This window comes from Rhinatrema bivittatum, chromosome 1 (genome assembly GCF_901001135.1).
Source record: "Rhinatrema bivittatum chromosome 1, aRhiBiv1.1, whole genome shotgun sequence".
Taxonomy (NCBI): domain Eukaryota; kingdom Metazoa; phylum Chordata; class Amphibia; order Gymnophiona; family Rhinatrematidae; genus Rhinatrema; species Rhinatrema bivittatum.
This window is the reverse complement of record NC_042615.1, coordinates 537919039-537930372: the sequence shown is the minus strand read 5'-3', so window position 1 is coordinate 537930372 and position 11334 is coordinate 537919039.

Genomic DNA, 11334 nt, shown 5'->3' with positions numbered 1-11334 from the left:
CCAAAGTGGCAAGCAGAAATAAAATATATACGCCAGACCGGAAGAGGAGCCCTTTGTCCCATCATCCTCACACCCATGGAGGAGCACCTTGTTGAAAGGCTGAGACCGGATGTCTTTGAGGGCATGGCCGAGCAGCTGGACATCACGCGAGCTGCAGCTGATAAGTTCACCTCACCTGTAAATGGCCAGGCTACAATAGGTGTACACATCATTTGGCATAAGATGCCCACATTGCTTAAGAGGCAAAGTGCACCTCTGATGCCAAATACAAAACAGATACATGCTGCCATTGGTACTTATACCTTATTCTTTGTTTCCACAGCTCTTACCCACGAAGCTTTTAGTCCCAGCAAGCAAGCACCAGGGACCAGCAGCACACCAACCCTTTTGCAGAAGGCCTTCATGATGGATGCCCAGACCCAGGTGAGTGAGGAGGAGGAGGAGGAGCAGCAGCAGCAACAACCTCAGGAGGCATTTCAGATACTTCAACCCTTGGGTTCACCCAGCCCACTCAATGTGTCCCTCAACATCTGTGGCTTCAGGGAGGAAACCAGCCTCGACTGGGAGCCAGTTGATGAGCCAACCTCAAGCCAGTACACCACACCGCCAGCCTGAAGCACCACGTCCTCAGAGGGAGCAGCCCCCTCATGCCACATTTGGAGCACCAGCCCCGGCAGCAGCACTAGCACCAACAACATCCCTGCCACCAACAGAGGAGTTAATGCACGAGCAGTTGGACCAGCTGGAAAGGAGGCATGGGATACACCTCTGACACATAAGGGCCAAGCTAGTGTGCCTCAGGAGGGCTGTGCACAGGCAGAGCCAGGCCCTGCGAGATCAGACTGCTGTACATATGCAGAGTGTAATGATGCTGGACACAGCAGTCAATAGTATGACCAACGTGCTGACAAATCCTTCAAAGGATCCCTGAGCAGACAACTGAATCTTCCCCAGCATCACTAGAGTCCACACCCTGCATTAGTCCCTGGGCTGACAGATGCCCGAGGGGTAGGCCCCCAAAAGGCATGTCCCCCCCCCCCCCCCCCCCCAAGTGGCAAACCACAACGTGGCAAGGGGCCATGAAGCACCAGTGGCATTGAATGACAAATAAGATGATTTGTTTCAACAATCCTGGGTGGGCCTCACTACAGAGTTCCTGTGCCAGCCAGATGGAAGAAGCCTGCTGCACTTGTCCTCACTACAGAGTTCCTGTGCTGGCCAGCTGAAGGGAAGGTCTACTTTCATCCATTGTGATCCTGCAGTCTAACTCTAAAGCCCTCCTCAATGCTCAGCCAGTACTCCATCCTCCTTGATGTGGCCTCCAGTCACAGTTCAGCTGCTGCCTCTTCTCATCATGTCTCATCTCCTGCTCCTGATGCAGGTGTCTCATCTCATCTCAGCTTGTGCTGCTGTTGCCTCCCTGCTGCTGTGTCTCATCTCACCTCAGCTCATGACGCTGTTCGTTCTGCTTTGCTCCTTTCACGGTACTTGATGTGTTCCTGCCACTGTTGGTGCTGCTTTGCCCCTCTCTTGGTGCCATGAGATGTTCCTGCCTCTGTTTGGACCATTGTTGCCCTCTCATGGTGCCTTGGGGTGTTCCCAGTGCTGGTGGAAGGGTATCCAGTTGCCCTAGGCGATGATGTCATCACATAATCATGATCACGTTCTCTCTCTCTCCGCACACGACAGACAACCCCAGCTCTTCAAAGAAACACATACCCAAAAAGGGAAAATGCCTTCTAGCTGCATGCCTCACTCACGCCACTTCTTATCTCGTCCATCCTTTCAAAATTGCTGCCTTACCGGCTACGCTGCTGCCCTGCCCACTTCCGGTGCCCTAGGCCACTGCCTACCCAGCCTAATGCTTCCGCTGGCCTTGTGTGTCCCTGCCATTGTTGGTGCCCTGTACCCTTCTTCTGGTGCCTTGGGGTATTCCTGCCACTTTTTGTGCAGTTTTGCCTCCCTCATGGTGTATTCAGGTGTCCATGCCTGTGTTTGGGCTATTTTGTCCCTCTCACTGTACCATGGGATGTTCCTGTCACTGTTCCCCATTCTTGGTGTCTTGAAAGGCTGCTCCCTCTGCTGCTGATACCTGCCAGAAAGTTTCATTAAACCTGGCTAGAAAACATCCAGTATTAGGGTCCAAAATAGGATGCATTGTGTCTCCCATTAACTGTAATGGAAATTAATTAAATGAGAGAACAAAATAAACAAATTAACTTGGGAACCAAAATGAATGAAACAAATTCAAATGACAAATGAACCAAAGTAACAAATCAAATCAAAATCTTTTTCTGCTCACATTACCTAGTAGGCATACAGAGGCTGATTTCCATAGGGTTTAGACTTCTAATGTTTGGCTTAGGTTTCTAAATTGGCCCTTTTGAAAATTTAGTGGGGCTGAATCTGTAAATTTAGGCTCCTAGTTTATTAGGTTCCTAAATTTGGGATCTTAAAAAGTGAGTGGCTATAGGTTTGGAGTTAGGGCAGGAAAAAAGTTAAAAGGGTTAGCATGATTTTCAGCACTAGGCACATAACTTAGGGATCTAAATAAAGGCAAATAAATAGTAAGCCTAATTTTAGGATCTTAAATTTAAATGAATTTTCAGTAGGCAAGATTAGGCTCCTAAGTTCAACTGAAAATAGGTGACTAACTATGAAGTTTGTAGCCTTCAGCTGGGTCAAACGTATTTAGAACACAGCTTCAACTTAATCTTCCTAATTAACTCTGCAGTATCCTGGTATCAAAATGTTTTGAGACTCGGGGGAAAAATAACTATAGTTCATTTTAATTCAGTCCCCAGCTGAGCACAACAAATTTCTGTAGCAAAATTTCAAAATAGCTTCCTACAGATGCTTCAGCTTCACTTTACATTCTGGTATGAAACCAACAATTTCTCAACACAGTTCTGTGACTCTCACTCTTTTTGCATGTCAGCTTGGGACTTCACTCAGTTCTATGAAATAACTTAGCAAGTTTCTTACCCAAACTGGGCATAAGAAGTTAAGAACATAAGAATTGCCATACTGGGTCAGACTAAAGGACCATCAAACTCATTATCCTATTTCCAACAGTGGCCAAGACAGGTCCCAAGTACCTGGCAGGATCCCAAGGGGTAGACAGATTCCAAGCTGCTTATCCCAAGAATGAGCAGTGGATTTCTGCAATTCTACCTGAATAATGGTTAATGGACTTTTCCTCCAGGAACTTGTCTAAACCATTTTTAAACGCAGCTAAACTAATAGCTTTCACCACATCCTTTGGCAATGAATTCCAGAGCTTAATTATTCATTGAGTAAAAAAATATTTTCTCTTAGTAGTTTTAAATGTATTACCTAATAACTTCATTGTGTGCCCCTACTCTTTGTACTTTTTGAAAGAGTAAACAACTGATTAATATTTACTCATTCCATTCCACTCATTATTTATAGTCCTCTGTCATATCTCCCCTCAGTTGTCTCTTCTCCAAGTTGAAGAGTCCTAACCTGTTTAGCCTTTCTTCATAGGGGAATTGTTCCATCCCCTTTATCATTGTGGTCACCCTTCTCTGTACATTTTCTAATTCTACTATATCTTTCTTGAGATGTGGTGACTAGATCTGCACACAATACTCAACATGAGGTCGCATCATGGAGCAATACAGAGGCATTATAATATTCTCTGTTTTATTCTCCATTCCTTTCCTAATAATCCCTAGTATTTTATTTGCTTTCTTGGCTGCTGCTGCTGCACACTGTGCAGAACATTTCAAAGTACTTTTAACGATGACACCTAGATCCTTTTCCTGAATAGTGACTCCTAATGTGGAACCTTGCATTCTGTAGCTAAAATTTGAGTTACTCTTCCCTTAGTGCATCACTTTGCACTTGTCCACATTAAATTTCATTTTCCATTTGCGTGCCCAGTCTCCCAGTTTTGTAATTTCTTATAATCCTCTTGTGTTTTAACAACACTGAATAATTTTGTGTCGTCTTCAAATTTGATCACCTCACTAATTGCTCCCATTTCCAGGTTATTTATAAATATATTAAAAAAACAGTGGTCCCAGAACAGATCCCTGGGGCACTCCACTATTCACCTTTTTCTATTGAGAAAATTTGCCATTTAGCCCTACTCTCTGTTTTCTATCTTTTAACCAGTTGGCAATCCACAATAGGACTGCCCTCTATCCCATGACTTTTGAATTTCCTAAGAAGTCTCTCATGAGGGACTTTGTTCAATGCTTTCTGAAAATTCAGATACACTATATAAACAGGCTCACCTTTATCCACTTGTTTATTTACGCCCTCAAAAATGCAAAACATTTGTGAGGCAAGACTTCCCTTGGCTAAATTCATGTTGGCTATGTCCCATTAAACTATGCTTGTCTATATGTTCAGCAATTTCTATGATAGTTTCTACCATTTTGCCTGGCACAGATGACAGACTCACTGGTCTGTAGTTTCCTGGATCATCCCTTTGAACCCTTTTTAAAAATTGGTGTTACATTGGCAACCCTCCATTCTTCAGGTACCATAGATGATGTTATTGATAGTTTATAAATTTCCAATAGCAGATCTGCAATTTCATTTCTCAGTTCTTTCAGTACTCTGGGATGTCTACCATCTGGTCCAAGTGATTTGCTACTCTTTAGTTTGTCAATTTGCCCTAGTACTTCTTCCATGTTCACTGAGATTTGTTTCAGTTCCTCTGAATCATTAACTTTGAATATCATTTCTGGCATGGGTATATCTCTATCAGACAAAAGGAATGTGTGGAAAAAAGAATATATAACTGTTCAGTACATGTCCATAGGTTTATTTATTTAAGCTTCCTGGATAATGAGTGCATGTTGTATTACAAGCGGTTTTCCCTGTTTGCCTTAAATAAATAAACCTATAGACATGTATTGAACAGTTATATATTATTTTTGCCACACATTCCTTTAGCCTGATATTTAACTATATGTGTGTATTGTCTACTCCGTGTTTGTAGTGTGCTTCGCCCATGGGTATATCTCTTACATCTTCCTCAATGAATACGGAAGCAAAGAATTCATTTAGTCTCTCTGCTATGGTTTTATTATCCCTAAGTGCCCCTTTTACCCCTTGATGATCTAATGGTCCAGATGACTCCTGCACAAGCTTTTTACCTCAAATGTACCTGAAAAATTTTCTATTATGAGTTTTTGCTTCTATGGCAAGCTTCTTTTTGACTCTTTGCCTTTCTTATCAATGCTTTCCATCTGACTCGCCAGTGCTTATGCTGTTTCCTATTTTCTTCATTCGGATCTCTTTTCCAGTTCTTGAAAGATGTTCTTTTAGGTATCATAGCCTCTCTCACTTCACCTCACCTTTCATCCATGCTGGTAGTCATTTAGCCTCCCTTCCACCTTTTCTAATGCATGGAACACATCTGGTCTGGACTTTCGAGATGGTATTTTTAAACAATATCCATGCCTGAGCTAAACGCTTAACCTTTGCAGTTGCTCCTTCCAGTGTTTTCCTATCCATTTTCCTCATTTTATCATAGACACTTTTTTGAAAGTTAAATGCTGTCATAGTAGATTTCTTTTTTGTGCTCCCTCCAGTTATTAATTCAAATTTGATAATGTTGTGATTACGGTTGGCAGGTGGCTCCAACACTGTTACCTCTCACACCATATCCTGTGTTCCACTAAGGACCAGGTCTAAAATAGTTTCTCATCTTGTTGGTTCTTGTACCAGCTGCTCCATGAAGCAGTCATTTATTTCATCCAGGAGCTTTACTTCTCTAGAATGTCCTGATGCATCATTTGCCCATCAATACTGGGGTAATTCACATCACCCAGTGTTGCATTGCCTCCCAGGCAGCAGCAGCAGCATTATTTACTCTTCCCTGTTTGTCAATCGCTTTCACACAAAATACTTTTTTTAGGAATTTGCAGGGACCCTTCCCTATGCTGCAAGCTCACGTGGCTGCTCTAGCCAGTTTGTGATTCAAGGATTTTTATAATTACTCACATATAGAGTGAGATTCACGATTCAGCTGTTTTGCTTCGACGGAAGCCGTTTCACCTGATGGAAACCTTTTCCTTCGTATAAGCCTCTGCTTCTGGACACTTCTCAAGCTGTAACTGGTGGCATCTTCCTCTCCATTTCTTCCCCTTTGGTCTCGCTAAGGGAGGAAACCACACTTCCTTCCTCTCTTTTGTTGTTTTACCTGTGCTTGCTGGGTTGGGGGTTGGGACCTAGGCCCGCCCATCTCCCTGAGGTCCCATTCCAGAGCTTTCTTCAGCTTCCCAACCACTAGGCACGGTGGGAGTTGTAGTTTCTTCCTCTTGCATTTGTCCTACTCAGGGGTTCAAGCCGCTCCCTCACGCAGGTTGCCTGGAGTGAAATACCATCTAAGCAGTGACTTTATTTTCAGTCCTTTTTTCGCACCCCTGCGGGATGCAGGGGATGCACTGATTGGTTTATTAGTTTTGTCTGGGAGAGGCTAATTAGCCTTCCTCCCAGCTTATTTGGTTCTAGGCTGAAATAGGCCTACTCTGGGGTTTTCCTTTCTTTTCTGAGGCAACCTTGTACAACTCTCTGGTTCACCTGGAGTCGCCATGGTGATGTCTCTGTCACTAACATAGACGCCTAACATAGGGGCCTAAATTTAGGCGCTTAGCTGTTTTTGAATATTGCCTCCTAGTTTCCAGATCTAAAATAGCCAAATCCAAACTTCGAAATTGTGCATGTGCCAGTGAATCAGACTGATTATATAAATAATTTACTGTAATAATGAGTAACTTTAACTAATTCACAGAAAACAAATAAAAACCCTTCAATTTTAACTAGCAGAATCTCCTCATACAACATGTTCATAGGAAAAAAATTTGTAGCAAAGACATGTTATTCAAAGATGTCTCCCAATTACTCAATTGTACCTGAACTAATCCCATCACCAGTTCATCATATTTCTCTTTGTGTTTGTGCTGAAAGCCAGACAAAGGATTCTTCCAACTCTGCTATTTCACACGAAGTTCTCATTTATCAAATAGCATTCCTTTTTTTTTTTTCTTTCTTTTCAAATATTTGTTTCATTGGTAGTTAAATTATTTCTCATCACCTTTATCTGAATGTACTGTTTTTCATTCAGCTTTCCTTCGGGCTATCTTTGCACCTGGAGTTTGAATTTTCTCACCAAACTCTGCTTACCTGAATGCACCATGATTGCTAATAACTGCAGTATGAAATAGCCAGCCAGAGTAACAGAGAACACTGAAACAAAGCAAGTCAATAATGAACAGGTCTGACTTAGAAATATATATACTGTACAGAGCATGATAACCTTGATATCCTCTTCAACTATTGCTTTTAGATCAGCAGTTCCCGAACCTGTCCTCATGGCCCCATAGTCAGTTTGCTTTTCAGCAAATCACAATGAAGATGCATGAGATATATTTGCAAATATCGGAGACCAGTATGTGCATATTTAGTTCATGCATATTCATTGACGATATCCTGAAAGCCCAACCTTCTGTGAGGTCGCCAGGACAGGATTGGGAACCACCATTTAGATCATATCTTCATTTCCTTTCATTCCAAATATATCCCATTGTAATGGGCTGCATATCCCGCACCGTATACAAAGTGACATGGAAGAATGCATTGGGATACCAGAGGATAAAGTATACAGAAGAAGGCCCCCTCCAGATGGATAAAGAAAACTTGCGTAGGCAAGTGACTGTCAAGTGTTCTGGGGAGTGCTGTCCTTGAATAAGGAAGGGCCAGAATCCCATCGCCAGCCAAAACTATCAGGAGTGGAGATGAGAGCAGGATGGCAAAAAAGGGTTTTCCCAACCTGGCAGTTACAGAAGAAGTGTTGCTATGAAATAAAGGACTGCTTGGAGAAAAGACTTTCTAGTAATGTGCTGAAATTTACTTTGATAACAGGTACTGTGGGAGATTTGTGTGGTGTCAAGTACCAGAGATCAGACATGCTAAGGCCTTGAGGACAGGAATATATCAAAAGCATAACTGACCATAGTTATAGGAATGAAAGTCCAGCTTAAACTGTATATTTTCCTGAGAGAGACAGAGAGAGAGAGGCCTTTATGGAAAATCAGCTAAACGTGATGTCAGAAGAGTTGCAAGAGGTCAAGTCAGCTGACGGGCTGTGAGAAGAGAACACTAACAACAGAACTGGTGGAAGGTCTAGGTGAACTAGGCAACCGTCTTGAGTGCCACAGAGCTGGGGGGAGGTGCAGCAATGGCATATCTTTCTTCCTGCCCTCGGGAAAAGTGGTGTCCCATGAAGACTGCCACAGCCAGCAGGAGCAGCAGGATTATGGTGGTCGTGGGCTAGAGCAGTACCACAGGACATAGTGGCTCAGGCTGTCAGCCAGAGCAGACCAGCAACATGGACCCTCACCATTTTGAGCAGAAGCAGCGGAGTCACATGGCTGTCAGTAGCCAGAGCAATGGGCTGCGGGACCTGAGCAGTAGGCTGCAGCGATGGAGCCTTGCAGCTCTCAGGAGCTGTAGCGGGGGGCCCTGTGGGACACCTCATTGGAAGCTGGAGCAGATTGTCAGGAGGAGAAGGACATTGCCCAGGCAGAGAAGAGTCCTGTTGGTGGCTGGGACTGAAGGAGGAAGCCACTGCTAGTGCTCCCAGGAGGAAGGGGGGAGTGAGTGAGAGAGTCAGTGTGTGTGTGACTGAGCAGGTGTCTGTGTGTGTGCATGTGAGAGAGAGGCTATGTGTCTGTGTGTGTAATTGAGTGTGTGTATGAGAGGAGAAAGTCTGTGTGTGTAATTGAGTGTGTGTATGAGAGGAGAAAGTCTGTGTGTGTAATTGAGGGTGTAAGTGAAAGAGAGATACTTTGTGTGTAACAAGCTCCTTCTCCTCCTGCTAATCCATGATAATCATCGGGAAATCAAATGTTTTCAGGTATGGAGAGTGGGTAAAAAAACTTTTATCTGTATTAGTTTTAATTGTTTGGTCTTATATGATCTGTCTGCTGTTTTGAAACAATTTATTGGTGTTTGACACATTTTTATATGAGTTTTTAATAATTGGATGTTGTTATGTTTGTCAGTTGTTTTCAAATATTTATTCTTTATATTAGTATGATTTTACTATTATTGGCTTATAATTTTTTATGTTTTATGAGTACTGCTGGGGGAATTCTGCACTACTGCTGAATGCAGAATTTGTGCAGAATTCCTCCTTCGCGCAGATTTCCTCCCTCACCTCGCAGATTTCTTCCCTCGTCGCAGCTCCCGCAGATTTAATCGCCGCCACACAGATTTCGTCACAGTTCGCGCCGATTTCCTCCAACACCGGCAAAGGATAAAAAAAAAACGGAAACATGCCGCGCACAGACAGCGACGTCAGGTGGAGCACGGAGAGAGGGGGCATCGCATCGCAGCACAGCACCGGCGGCTCGAGGAGCAAGCAGCAAGGAGGAGAAGAGGGCGAGAGAGAAGGGAGGGGAACAGAGAGGAGGGAGAAAGAGAAAGAGAGAAGGGGGAAAGAGAAAAGAAGGGGGAAGGGGATAGAGAGAGAGAAAAGGGGGAAGAAGAGAGTGAGAGAGAGAAGGAGGGGAACAGAGGGGAGAGGGGAGGGAAGGGAAAGGAGAAAGAGGGAGGGGGAAGGGAGAAAGAGAAGGGGGAAAGAGAGAAAGAAGGGGGAAAAGAGAGGGGGAAAAAGAGAGGGGGAGAAGAGGGAGAGAGAGAGAAGGGAAGTCAGGTGGTGCACGGAGAGTGGGGGCATCGCAGCATACACCGGCGGCTCGAGGTAAGCAAGCAGAAGGAGAAGAGGGAGAGAGAGAAGGGAGGGGAACAGAGGGGAAGGGGACAGAGAAAGAGAGAAGGGGGAAAGAGAGAAAGAAGGGGGGAGAGGGAATGAGAGGGGCTAAAGGAGAGGCTCTGGCCCTGAGAGTGTATGTTTGTTGTGAGCCAGTGGGCAGGTGTCTACCTGGGAGTCTGTGTGTGCGTGTGCGCGTGCGTGTGTGTGTGTGTGTGTGAGACAGTTGTATGTGGAGATACAGAACATGTGTGTGACAGATGGCATTTGAGAGAAGGCATATGTCTGATATCATGTAAGAGAGACAGTGAGCAGGGATACTCAGGTGGAGAGGTTAGCAACAACTGCAGCAGTCCCTGCCAGCTTGGCTCATCTGCCAGCAGCAGCAATTGACATTGCTGGCAAATGAGCCAAGTTGCCAGGGACACTCATTGCACTGAAATGCAGAATAATTTGCAAAAAATATTGTGTTATTTTGAAAAATAAATGTGCAGAATTTTGCAGAATTTAGAAAATGTGTGCGCAGAAATTTCAATTTTTTTGTTGCAGAATTTTTAATTTTTTTTGCGCAGAATTCCCCCAGGAGTATATGAGGAATGGTAACATGTCTGTTTTCCCACTGTTGAACTGCATGACGAGATCAATATTCAAAGTGTGTTCAGCGCTACTTAGCTGCTTAAGTGTAACTTATGCAGCTAAGTGGCGGGCCGTTGAATATGCACCTATGTTCAAAGGCATCACTTAACTGCATACGTTGCGGGTGGGCAGTGAGTGGATCGGGATGGAGCTACTTAACCGCATAACTTATGCAGCCATAGAGCAGATCCAGTTTAGCCGGTTATAACTTATGCTGCTAAGGGTGAAAATAGCCATGCTGCTGAATATACCGTGTAATTTAGCTGGATAAATTATATTCAGCCAAATTACTTAAAGGCCAGCTATGAATATTGACCTCATAGAGTCTGGCTTCTTATATTTACAGCTCAGGTTTCCTCTGCACATTTCTGTTTATACTTTATGGTCTCCTTATTCTGCATTTGCTGTGGGTATGTCTGTGTTCTGCATGTGTAACCAAGGCAAGGTATCCTGCTAGTGTCTGTGAAGGGATCTATAGTAGTCTGATTTGTTCTGTTTTCCTAATAGGAGGTATAAAATTTCCACTCTTGCCTTTTCGTAGGTAGGGATGAAAGGCTTACCATATTGCAATTGAAATTCCGTTTACTCATGGCTTTCTGAGGGCCAAGCCCACACCCAACATGTGTTATAAGGCTTAAAGCCAAGTATCCTTTTTTGTATGGTTTTCTGGTTGGCATCAGAGCAGGCATGCAAATAGGTGATATATCACCTCAAAAGACTGTACTTTGAATGTCCAGCAACAACAATATTGAATTATATTCAGGTACTGTAGTTATTTCCCTAACCCCATGTAAGGGGGTCATTTACTAAGCATTTTTCCCAGAAGGGGAGAAAACCTTTAGTAAATAGGGCTCAAAGTTTGTACCTGAGACAATAGAGAACAAGTTCACAAGGAGCAGCAGTAGCATTTCCACTCTAAATTCTCTGGTTCATAGCCTGCTCTC